Source organism: Notamacropus eugenii, chromosome 1 (genome assembly GCF_028372415.1).
Source record: "Notamacropus eugenii isolate mMacEug1 chromosome 1, mMacEug1.pri_v2, whole genome shotgun sequence".
NCBI lineage: Eukaryota > Metazoa > Chordata > Mammalia > Diprotodontia > Macropodidae > Notamacropus > Notamacropus eugenii.
In genome coordinates this window covers 322,794,601-322,806,517 of record NC_092872.1, presented here as the reverse complement: position 1 = coordinate 322,806,517, position 11,917 = coordinate 322,794,601, and the positions used below count along the sequence as shown (strand labels likewise).

General features: G+C 40.4%; 1 protein-coding gene across 1 annotated transcript in view; it reads right to left on the bottom strand.

Moving 5' to 3' along the window:
• Positions 1-11,917, bottom strand: part of LOC140517968 (immunoglobulin alpha-2 heavy chain-like) — a gene marked incomplete at its 5' end in the record, with an annotated part of 937,512 nt that overhangs the window by 809,108 nt on the left and 116,487 nt on the right. The window lies entirely within an intron of this gene.

Sequence of the window (11,917 nt, the reverse complement as noted above, 5' to 3'; positions counted from 1 at the left end):
GAAATCCTCTGAGAAGAGGACATGGTCAATATGGCCATATCTTACAATTGTGCCATTTGTCTCGTAGGGTCTTCAGTGGTGGTATGTTCTAGTGGGTAAATCAGGGAGGAAAAATTGCCCCTCTCCTTCCTTTGGGAGTTTTCTCAGCCTCCACAGTGGGAGGCAGCAGTGGTTTTATGAACAGAGCACAGGAATTGTAATACCTGGATTTGAATCCCTACCTCCTCATAGGTAAAACACAGTTACAAAGTTAAAACAAAGTTAAAACAGGCTTTTGCAGATTGTGAGTCTGTGCTCTATTAGTTCTGGCTCAAGAGCTGGTGTTTGTTCTGAACTTGAAACATATCTCAGCAGGGGAAAGTTGTCTCCCACACCTGAAGCATGGCAGCTTTAGACCAGAGTTTTCTCATGTTTTTCCTGGGATAGGGCACAGGAATGGAGGATATTAATCAGGCCTTTCCTCTTAGTTCAAAGTACTCTGCCTCTGTATTCTACTGTCAGCTTTGTGCTTTCTCATTTGTGCTTGTTCTTGTGAAGCCTTGTGCTTCATTCTTATCATCTATAGATCCCTCTGATTCTTATCCTTGTTCTTTTTCACTTCTTTTCCCTGCCATCTTATCTCATCTTCTTTTCAGATTGTAATCTCCTTACCCCCTCAGTTCTGTCCCTCAGTCCTGTTCTCTTTGCCCTCTGATCATTCAACTCTTCCATTTATCATCTTAGTCTTATGTTCTCTTCAGCTTTGGATCCCTGACCTTTTAACCTTGTCTTGAAATATTGTGGCAAATTGAACAGTTGGAACTGGAATCACAAAAACATAGACTGAAATTGTATCTCTGATAAGCTGTGTAACCAGAATTATACTTTTCTCATTTTTAAGATAAGGGGATAATAATATCCATAGTACCCATTATCCTGAATATGCTGTGCTTCAAATGTAATAATATAGGTCAAATGCTTTCAAACTTTAAAGCGTGATGTAAAAATTAGTCATTATTATTAATCTTTTCTCCTCATTTTCTGCACTCTGTACTCTGCCAGTTCATGCCAATTCATATCTTTACGTTGTGTGGGCCCTTTCAGGTCTCTGCTCCCCTCCCCTCAACTCTGTTCCTCTCGGCCTTGTCCTCTCAGACCTGCTCACCTACTACTATGCCATTCTGATCCTGTTAACTCCCTTTCCTCTGTTCTGAGTTCCAGGCTCCCACTTGTATGAACAGCACTGTTACTCCTTATGGCAGCTGCCTGCATGCCTGCTTAACTGCTTTGATTAAATCTGTACTTCCTTCCCCATCTTCCATTCCATGCTGGTGCTATCCTTAACGAGGTGTGGAACTTAAAGAATTTTGCCCCATAGTCTTTAAGCCCCATTTTTAAAGAGATGAACTCTTGATCAAAGGGACACAAAACTTGAAATCATAAAAATCAGTCAGGAGCCTGGATGTTTCAGGAAGGTGATATCATTAAACTAGATTAAGGAATCTGGGGGAGGGAGGCTATGTTTAGTACTCTGACAGGCATTGTATTTCACAGGCTGATATCACTGGTACTTTGGCACAATGAGCTCTGGCCTCCTCTTCTGAGAAGCTGGGAGCAATGGTAGTGGAGGGAAAGGAGAGATCTGATTTAAACCAATGGCCTTGTTGCTACGGTAGCTCCCATATGAGGCTTGCCCTGTCAGATCCTGTGTCTCTGATTAGTCCTATACTCCCTACTCCTCACAATCCTACCAGCCCAGGCCTTAAAGTCTGTCCTCTTTGAATCTTAGTTCTTTGGTCCTAGGTCCTTATGTCCTAGAGCAACCTAGTATGGGTACAGTGGCCAGAATTTTCCTGGATACATTTATCCTTACAAGTTCAGGTTGTTGCTCATTCTGGCTGCTTAGGCATTTCACCATATAACTTTTAGCTCCTTTGTCATAGCAATTCTTCTTAGGGCATCCCACTCCTTTTTAGAATGAATATTTTTTCTCCCTCAGCTTTGGGTACACTCTCAACCTGGGGATCTACAGCTCTTCTTGTTAGCTGGAAAGTCAGTAGTTCAGAATTCTTCCCTCTCCTCTATATCTTCTTTGAGCTCTGTCCTAGGTCCCTTTTGGAGTTCACATCCCCTTCCTATAGCTTTTCTCATGTGTTTATACTGTGTCTCTTTATCTCCAGCTGTTCCCTCAAGCCTCTGTTTCCTAAATACTGTGTTCCTTTTTAAATCAACTCTATCCCACCCAACTCTTAGGTCTATCTAGAGTATGTTTTCTTTTTCTGATCACCTAAAGCAAAGCTTCCCTTTCCTAGCTTATTCTCTAAGTCTCCTTCTCCATCCACCTCTCCTTCACTCTGCTTTTTTTCTTCAGTACTTCCATGATCTTCAGGCCTTGTTTCTGAATACTGCCTCATCAGTTTTCCACAGCATCTAATCTCTTTCCTATTCCTTGTTCAGTTCTATACTACCAAAATCCCATATTTTAGTTTCTTTTCTCCATGACTCCTCAGCTGCCCCCTCATTTCCTGGTAGTCAGGTGTTCTCAATTTCTCTTCCTATGGCTAGTCGACTCCTGTATTCCTGTCTTCCTTGTTTCTTGTACTTATGACTACCCATTTTGTTTTCTCTTGTTTTTCCAGTACCTTTTATTTTTCCCCTTCCCTCTCCTTCATCCTCACCTCCTCTGCCCATAACCCTCTCTTGGCCTCTGTAGTTTCTAACAATTGTTTCCTTTGGGTCAGCTTCTCTCATCTCTTCACTTACCCTTTATTCCCTCTGACAGTTCTTACTCCTTTCAGACTAGACCCTTAACTCTGCCACTGTCAGACTCTGAATCACCTAGGATTCAGTTCCTGGTCCTCCTGGCAGCTCATATTGTATTTCTCTCATCATCTCTCCCTATGTTTGTTCACCTTTTAAACTCCATCATCCATGCTTTGTGCTTTTTCGTAGTTTAACCCCTAAATACTCTTACAGATATGTGCGCCAGTGCTCTGCTGTTCCAGACTCTGTACCTCTTGCTACTTTAAGTCTTGTTTTTCCAGCACTGATTGTACAATCCAGCTCTACTCCTATGGCTTCTTATAGGTCACTTCTTATTCTTGATGTTTGCTTCCTCCTGTTCTCTTTCTTCTGCCCTCTCCCTTATACTTCTTTTGGGTCCATATATTTATTCCTATAGCTTTCTTAGCACTGCCTTGCTTTGTCTTCTACTTCCATGTTCAATGATGCCATCAGACATGCCTGCTAGACCTTATGATTTCTTCCCATTCATGGCTAACCTTAGAGCTCACTTCATCTCTTAAACTTTGCGCTGTTAAAATTTATGTTTCCTGGGCTCATCCTGGCCAAGGAAGCCTCTACCAGGTCATTCAAACCTGGTCCTTTAGTTCATATTCCATCTCCGTGACTTAGTACCACCATGTTCTTCAGGCTCAGTTCCTGAGGACCCTGTTTCCTAGACTCCTGTGGTATCCTGCAATACTTTCTGTGTCCTTCCCTTTTTCCTTATACCACCTTTACACCTTAGCTGGTGGTAGCTCTGCTGAATTGAAGACCACTTGCTCCCTCTGCTCTAGGGTCCTTTCTAGATAAGACTTTGTACCTTCTGTCTCCCAATGACCTGTGCTCTTAGTTGCTGTGCCTCTGATACCCTCATGATATGTTTCCATGCCCCACCTCAGTTCCCATGCCCTGACTGTCTTAGTTTTTCCATCCCTAGTTCCTTCAACTCATATTCCTGTTAACTCTTATGGCCACATCCTCCTCAGCAAGTGGGCTATGATCATTTCAGTTTTTGTGTCTTGATAGCCCTCATCTTCCCAAACCCTGATTTCCTTGTTTCTTATGCCCTTGATTTCTCAATTTCTCTGTCCATGCTCCATTCTGATCAGTATTCCCAAACAGATGATATCTTGCCATTTCTCTCTATCCTTGGATTCTTCCTCCCTAGTCCTTGTTCTGTTTTCCCATATTTCATCTTCTACCTCTCCCAGCGCAGCTTAGGGGTCCTGTCCTGTAAGACTTCATTTCCCTTACATATAGCCTCTGGATCTTAGAGCAACCCAGTCTAGATGATCTCTATCAACTGAAATCATATCATTCCTTCTTTTAGACTCTCAATTTCAGGTCCCTTTTTCTTGTCCTGTGCTCTGTACTGGCTCAGGATCCCTCAACATCCTATACCCTTTATTTCTAGTTCAAACCTCTATACTTAACTCAAGCTTTGTAGTCACACCTTCCCCACACTCTGTCCTTTCAATTCTCCCCATCACTTGCCAAGATTCTCTAAACCTATACTCTTATTTCTGCTCTAGGGACTGGTCCGGCTTCTGTATTTCTGTGTCTTCTGTCCTGCATCCACTATCACTGCTAGTTGTCCATTACTGTCCCCTGCTTTGTCTGAGTTTCCTTAGCCCCTTTGAGTTTATCACCTGTGCGATTTCAGTACACAACCTTTACCCTTTTTTGTGATCTTATCTTGTACCTCCTGACCCCTCAGAACTGGAATATGGTCTGTTTTGGACATGACAATACAAATTTTACCTCTAATCCTCCCACTTAAGTTCCATACCCCCTGCCCTCTGAACTTCACTCTCCCTCCCACACTAGTCTCCACCTGAATGTCCTTTCCATGAGCGAGGTCTGCTCTTGGAAAGGACAGAGTAGACCAGAGTTGCCCAGAGTAGACCACAGTGTACTCAACCCTCTATAAAAATGTCCTTTTCTCTTTGCTCTCTAGAGGAGAAAAAAGGGGCAAGTCTGCCCAAACCTACCTGATTGACTTACCCTGGAGCTTTTCCAAATGGATGGGGTTTCACCCAGGGCTGAGTCTAGGTCTAGGTGAAGAATGACATATCAGGCAGAGTCTCTGGCTGCTGTACTGAGTTTTCCCCACTCTTATGGACTTGCAGCACCACTGTATGCTGGGCCCTTCTGTCTTGCTTAGTCATCAGTTTTCTCTTTCCAAGAGTTAGCAGGAGAGGTGTGAAAACATCTCCACATCATTGCTTCACAGTCTAAACATGGGATTGAAACCCAATGGGGCATTTGAGTCCTGGCAGTTCGCTTTTTCTTTGTCTCATGGGGTTTTCATGAGAATGAGGTCACAGAGAGCTAGAGCTGGATATTTTCACAAAGAAAATTGCTGAGGGTGTGAATATTGTTGTGTATGAGAGATGGGAAGCCCCTGTGGCTACTGTTCTGGGTCAAGTGTCACAGAAACATGGAGAACAAAGCTGACGTTGCCCAGAGAAGCCATATGCAGGGTAGTCAGATGTCAGTGTGGGCACTGAGTCCAAATTGAGGGGACTCTCCTATGTTTGTCTCTTTAGTAATCCTATGGCCATAGCTCAGAACTTGGCTACTGGTTCTCTTGATTCCTGAAAACTCAAGCACCATGAAATATTTATGTCCTCCTGAGATATCTCTGCACTTAGCTGCCAACCAGACATAGGATCTTGAGATCATAGATTTAGAGCTGAAAGGGACCTTAGAGTGTAACCCTCTCATTTTATAGATGAAGAAAATGAAAGAAATATTTTCTCCTTTGAATATTACTGTCACAGATTTTTCTCCACTCCATACCTATTCTTTTAAAAAAATTCTTTTGTTACATATTTCCCAATTACATAAAAATATTTTTTATTTATTTAAAAATTGTTTTTGCTTAGTATTTTATTTTCCACAAGTTACATGTAAAAACAATTTATAACATCTGTTGTGGTGGAGCCCACATGGCAGAGTAGAAAGACGCACATACACGTAGCTCCGAACCCACTGCTGATAAAATATCTGTAAAAAAAGAACCACTGGCGATTTCTGGAGCAGCAGAAGCCACAGAACAACGGAGTGGAAGAGTTTTCTGCTCCAGAGAGCCTGAAAACCTCTCGCAAAATGTCCCTCGTGCCCTGGACCCGGAACAGAGCCCAACCCTGTCTTGGCAGCGCCGGGCAGAAAGGAGCGGATCCGAGCAGGCTTCAGGGATGCAATCTCCAGCTGCCACGCGGATCCCCCACCCACAGGTGACAAGGGTCAGTGAGAGGGTCTCTTCAGTGGGTTGAGAGGGGTGTGGGGTGCCCCCATAATTGAGGCCCCCTCATGAGGCAGCAGCAGGTACGGGAGCAGACCAGGGCTCCCCAAGCAGGCAGGAGCCTGGATCCATTGTTGAAGGTCTCTGCATAAACCCCCTGAGGGAACTGAGCCCGGGAGGTGACCCTGCCCTGACCTGAGCACCTGAACTTAATCTCACACTGAAGAGCAGCCCTGCCCCCGCCCAAAGCCGTTAGGCTGGGAAGCAGAGTTTGAATCTCAGACCCCAAGTGCTGGCTAGGAGGATCTGGAGACAAGGTGGTGGTGCAGAGGACACTCAGAAGTCAAGTCACTGGCTGGGAAAATGCCTGGAAAAGGGAAAAAAAATAAGACTATAGAAGGTTACTTTCTTGGTGAACAGGCATTTCCTCCCTTCCTTTCTGATGAGGAAGAACAATGCTTACCATCAGGGAAAGACACAGAAATCAAGGCTTCTGTATCCCAGCCCACTTAATGGGCTCAGGCCATGGAAGAACTCAAAAAGGATTTTGAAAATCAAGTTAGAGAGGTGAAGGAAAATCTGGGAAGAGAAATAAGTGACAGGCAGTCAAAGCATGAAAAACAAGTAAACACCCTGCTAAAGGAGACCCAAAAAAATGCTGAAGAAAATAGCACCTTGAAAAATAGGCTAACTCAATTGGCAAAAGAGGTTCAAAAAGCCAATGAGGAGAAGAATGCTTTCAAAAGCAGAATTAGCCAAATGGAAAAGGAGATTCAAAAGCTCACTGAAGAAAATAGTTCTTTCAAAATTAGAATGGAAGAGATGGAGGCTAATGACTTAAGAGAAATCAAGAAATCACAAAACAAAACCAAAAGAATGAAAAAATGGAAGATAATGTGAAATATCTCATTGGAAAAACAACTGACTTGGAGAATAGATCCAGGAGAGACAATTTAAAAATGATGGAACTACATGAAAGCCATGATCAAAAAAAGAGCCTAGACATCATCTTTCATGAAATTATGAAGGAAAACTGCCCTGCCATTCTAGAACCAGAGGGCAAAATAAATATTCAAGGAATCCACAGAACACCGCCTGAAAGAGATCCAAAAAGAGTAACTCCTAGGAGCATTGTGGCCAAATTCCAGAGTTCCGAGGTCAAGGAGAAAATATTGCAAGCAGCTAGAAAGAAACAATTCAAGTACTGAGGAAATACAATCAGGATAACACAAGATCTAGCAGCTACTACATTAAGGGATCGAAGGGTATGCGATAGGATATTCCAGAAGTCAAAGGAACTAGGACTAAAACCAAGAATCACCTACCCAGCAAAACTGAGTATAATACTTCAGGGGAAAAATTGGTCTTTCAATGAAATAGAGGACTTTCAAGCATTCTTGATAAAAAGATCAGACCGGAAAAGAAAATTTGACTTTCAAACACAAGAATGAAGAGAAGCATGAGAAAGTAAATAGCAAAGAGAAGTCATAAGGGACTTTACTAAAGTTGAACTGTTTACATTCCTACATGGAAAGACAATATTTGTAACTCTTGAAACTATTCAGTATCTGAGTGCTGGGTGGGATTACACACACACACATGCACATGCACATGCACACACACATAGAGACAGAGTGCACAGAATGAATTGAAGAGGATGGGATCATATCTTTAAAAAATGAAATCAGGAAGTGAGAGAGATATATCAGGAGGAGAAAGGGAGAAATGGAATGGGGCAAATTATCTCTCATAAAACAGGCAAGCAAAAGACTTATTAGTGGAGGGGTGAAGAGGGGAGGTGAGAGAAAAACATGAAGTTTACTCTCATCACATTCCAGTAAAGGAAGGAATAAAATTCACACTCATTTTGGTATGAAAACCTATCTTACAATACAGGAAAGTGGGGGATAAGGGGATAAGCAGGGTGGGGGGAATGATGGAAGGGAGGGCATGGGGAGGAGGGAGCAGTTTGAGGTTAACACTCATGGGGAGGGACAGGATCAAAAGAGAGAACAGAAGTAATGGGGGACAGGATAGAATGAAGTTAAATATAATTAGTTCTTACACAACACTACCATTATGGAACTCATTTGCAAAACTGCACAGATTTGGCCTATATTGAATTGCTTGCTTTCCAAAGGGAAGGGGTGGGGAGGGAGGGAGGAAGAGAAGTTGGAACTCAAAGTTTTAGGAACAACTGTTGAGTACTGTTATTGCCACTAGGAAATAAGAAATACAGGTAAAGGGGAATAGGGTGGAGACAAGGGCAGAGAGAGATGATAGAAGAGAGGGCAGATTGGCAGACAGGGGCAATTAGAACGCTCCGTGTTTTGGGGTGGGGGGAGGGGACAAAAGGGGAGATAATTTGGAACCCAAAATTTTGTGAAAATGAATGTTAAAAGTTAAATACATAAATAAATAAGGAAAAAAAAACACTTAAAAAAAAAAGAAAGAAAAACAAACAAAAAAAAGCATTTGTCTCTTAAAATTTTGAGGTCCAAATTCCCTCCCTTCCTCTCTCCTCTCTTCCTCACTCGTTGAGAAAGCAAGCAATTCCATATATGTTATACATGTGTAGTCATGCAAAACATATCCTTAATGGTCTTGTTGTGAAAATAAAGGACAAAAAAAAAAACTCAAGAAAAGAAGTATGCTTCAATCTGTATTTAGACAACATCAGTTCTTTCTCTGGGGATGGAGAGCATTTTTCATCCTAAGTCCTTCAAAGTTGTCTTGGATAATTGTATTGTGAACATGGCTAAGTCATTCATAGCTGATCTCTTACAATATTACTGATACTTTGTACTCAGTAAATCTTACTTTGTATGAAACCATGCAAGACTTTCCAGGTTTCAACCATAGAATGGCTAAATCAATTCACAACTCTGCCAACACTGTATTAATGTCTCATTTCCCCTACATTCCCTTCAGTATTTGTCATTTATCTCTTCTCTCTTTTTAGTCAATCTAATAGGCACAAAGTAGTATCTCAGGATTGTTTTAATTTGCATTTCTCCAAGTGAGTTAGAATATTTTTCATATGGCTATAAATAGCTTTAATTACTTCGTCGGAAAACTGATTATATCTTTTGATCATTTATCAAATGGGGAATGGCTCTTATTATTTATAAATTTGACAGAGTTCTCTATATGTTAAAGAAACCAGGCATTTAGAAGAGAAACTTACTTCAAAAGTTTTGTTCACAGCTATTGCTACCTGTATTTCCACCCATCCCATTTTCCCTATTCCCATTTATTCTATTTTCTCTCCTTTCACCCAGTCCTTCCTCTAAAGTGTTTTGCTTCTGACTACCACTTCCCCCAATCTACCTTCCCTTCTATCTCCTCCAGTCTCTCTTTTCTCCTTCCCCTTCTACTTTGATGTAGGTTAAATTAGATTTCTATACCTTGTTGCCTGTATATCTTATCCCCTCTCTGAGCCAATTCTGATGACAATAAAGTTTGTTCACTGCCCCTTATTTCCTCCTTCTTCCCTTCCATTGTAAAAGCTTTTTCTTGAATCTTTTATGTGGGATAATTTATCCCATTCTAGCTTTCCATTTTTCTTTCTCCCAGGACTTTCCTCTCTTACCCATTTTTTTTTTTTTACTATTTTAACATTAACTAATATTAATTTCATATTAATTAGTATTAATTTAATATTAATTTTATTTTATTATTTTGTTTTATCATGATTCCTTCATATTCAACTCAAATCTGTGCCCTTTGTCTATATAAAGTCCTTCTAGCAACCCTAATAATGAGAAAGGCCTAATGAATTACACATACGACCTTCCCATGTAGGAATGTAACAGTTCAACCTTACTAAGTCCCTTATGATTTGCCTTTCCTGTTTACCTTTATGTGCTTCTGAGTCTTGGATTTGAAAGTCAGATTTTCTGTTCAGCTCTGGTTTTCTCATCAAGAATGCTTGAAAATCCTCTATCTTGCTAACTGATCATTCCACCACCACCCCCACCCCCCCTTATGGCTTACACTCAGCTTTGCTGCATAGGTGATTCTTGGTTGTAATTTTAGCTTTCTGGAATATCGCATTCCAAGCCCTCCAGTTCTTTAACATAGAAATTGCTAAATCTTCTATTATCCTGACTGTGGCTCCACAATACTTGAATTGTTTTTATCTTGCTATTTGAAATATCTTCCTCTTGGACTTTGAATTCTGGCATTTGACTATAATATTCCTGGGAATTTTCATTTTAGAATTTCATTCGTGATAGGTGGATTCTTTTAATTTGTTTTCCTCTCTGGTTCTAGAATATCAGAGGAATTTTCCTCAATAATTTCTTGAAAGACGATGTCTACGCTTATTTTATTTGATCATGACTTTCAGGTAGTCCAATAATTTCAAAATTATGTATCTTGGATTCATTTTCCAGATCAATTGTTTTTCCAATGAGATATTTCACACTGTCTTCTATTTTTCATTCTTTTGGTTTGTTTTATAATTTCTTGATTTTTCATAAAGTCATTAGCTACCATCTGCTCCATTCTAATTTTTAGGGAATTATTTTCTTCAGTGAACTTTTGGATCTCCTTTTCCATCTGACCACTTCTTCCTTTTAAGGCATTCTTCTCCTCATTAGGTTTTTGGACCACTTTTGCTATTTGGTCTCATCTGTTTTTTAAGGTGTTTATTTTCTTCAGTATTTTTCTGAGTCTCCTTTACCAACTGTTGACTCTTTTCTCATGATTTTATTGCATCACTTTCATTTCTCTTCCCAATTGTTCCTCTACTTCTCCTACTTGATGTTTTTATTTTTAAACTATTTTATTTTATTTTTTCAGTTTTCTACAATCACTTCTATGTATCTTAGATTTTTGACCTCCCTGCAGTCCTTCCTCTCTCTCTCCCTACTCCTTCTCTGGGATGGCATGCAATCTTATATAGGTTTTACGCATACATTCTTACTAAATACATTCTAACTTTAGTCATATTGCATAGAAGAATTGAAATGAATGGGAGAAACCATAAAACACCAACAAAAAAACATAGCAAAAGAGAAAACGATCTGCTTCATTCTGTGATCCAGTTCCATGATTTTTCTATGGATGTGGAAGACATTTTGCCTCAAGAGTACGTTGGGAATTTTTTAGGTCCCTGCATTGCTGTGAAGGACAAAGTCTCCCAGAAAAATTCCTCACACACTGTGATTGTTGACATGTACAAAGTTCTCCTGGTTCTGCTCCTTTCACTCAGCATCGGTCCATACAGGTCCTTCTGAAGTCTTCCTGTTCATAATTTCTTAAAGAACAACAATATTTCATTAGATTGTCACACAACAATTGTTCAGCCACTTCCCCAATTGATGGACATCTCCTTCATTTCCAGTTTTTGGCCAGCAAAAAGAAAGCTGCTATAAATATTTTTGTACATGTGGGACTCTTTTCCATTTTTATGATTTCTGTGGAATACAGTCCTAGAAGCAATATTGCTTGGTCAAAGGGTATGCTCATTTCTGCAGCCCTTTGGACACAGTTCCAAATTGATTTCCAGATTGGTTAGATCAGCTCACAAGTCCACCAACAATGAATTAGTGTTCCAACTCTCCCACATCTTCTCCAACATTTATCATCTTCCTTTTTTGTCATGTTAACCAATGTGATAGGTGTGATGTTTTGATTTGCAGTTCCTTAATCAATAGTGATTTAGAGCACTTTTTTCATGTGACTAGAGATAGCTTTAATTTCTTCCTCTGAAAACTGCCTGTTCATATTCTTTGAACACGTATCAGTTGGGGAATGGCTTGTAAATTTCACTAAGTTCTCTCTATATTTTAGAAATGAGGCCTTTATCACAGACACTAGTTGCAAACAGTATTTCCCTGTTTTCTGCTTCCCTCCTAATCTTGGTTGCATTGGATTTGTTTGTTCAAAACCTTTTCAATT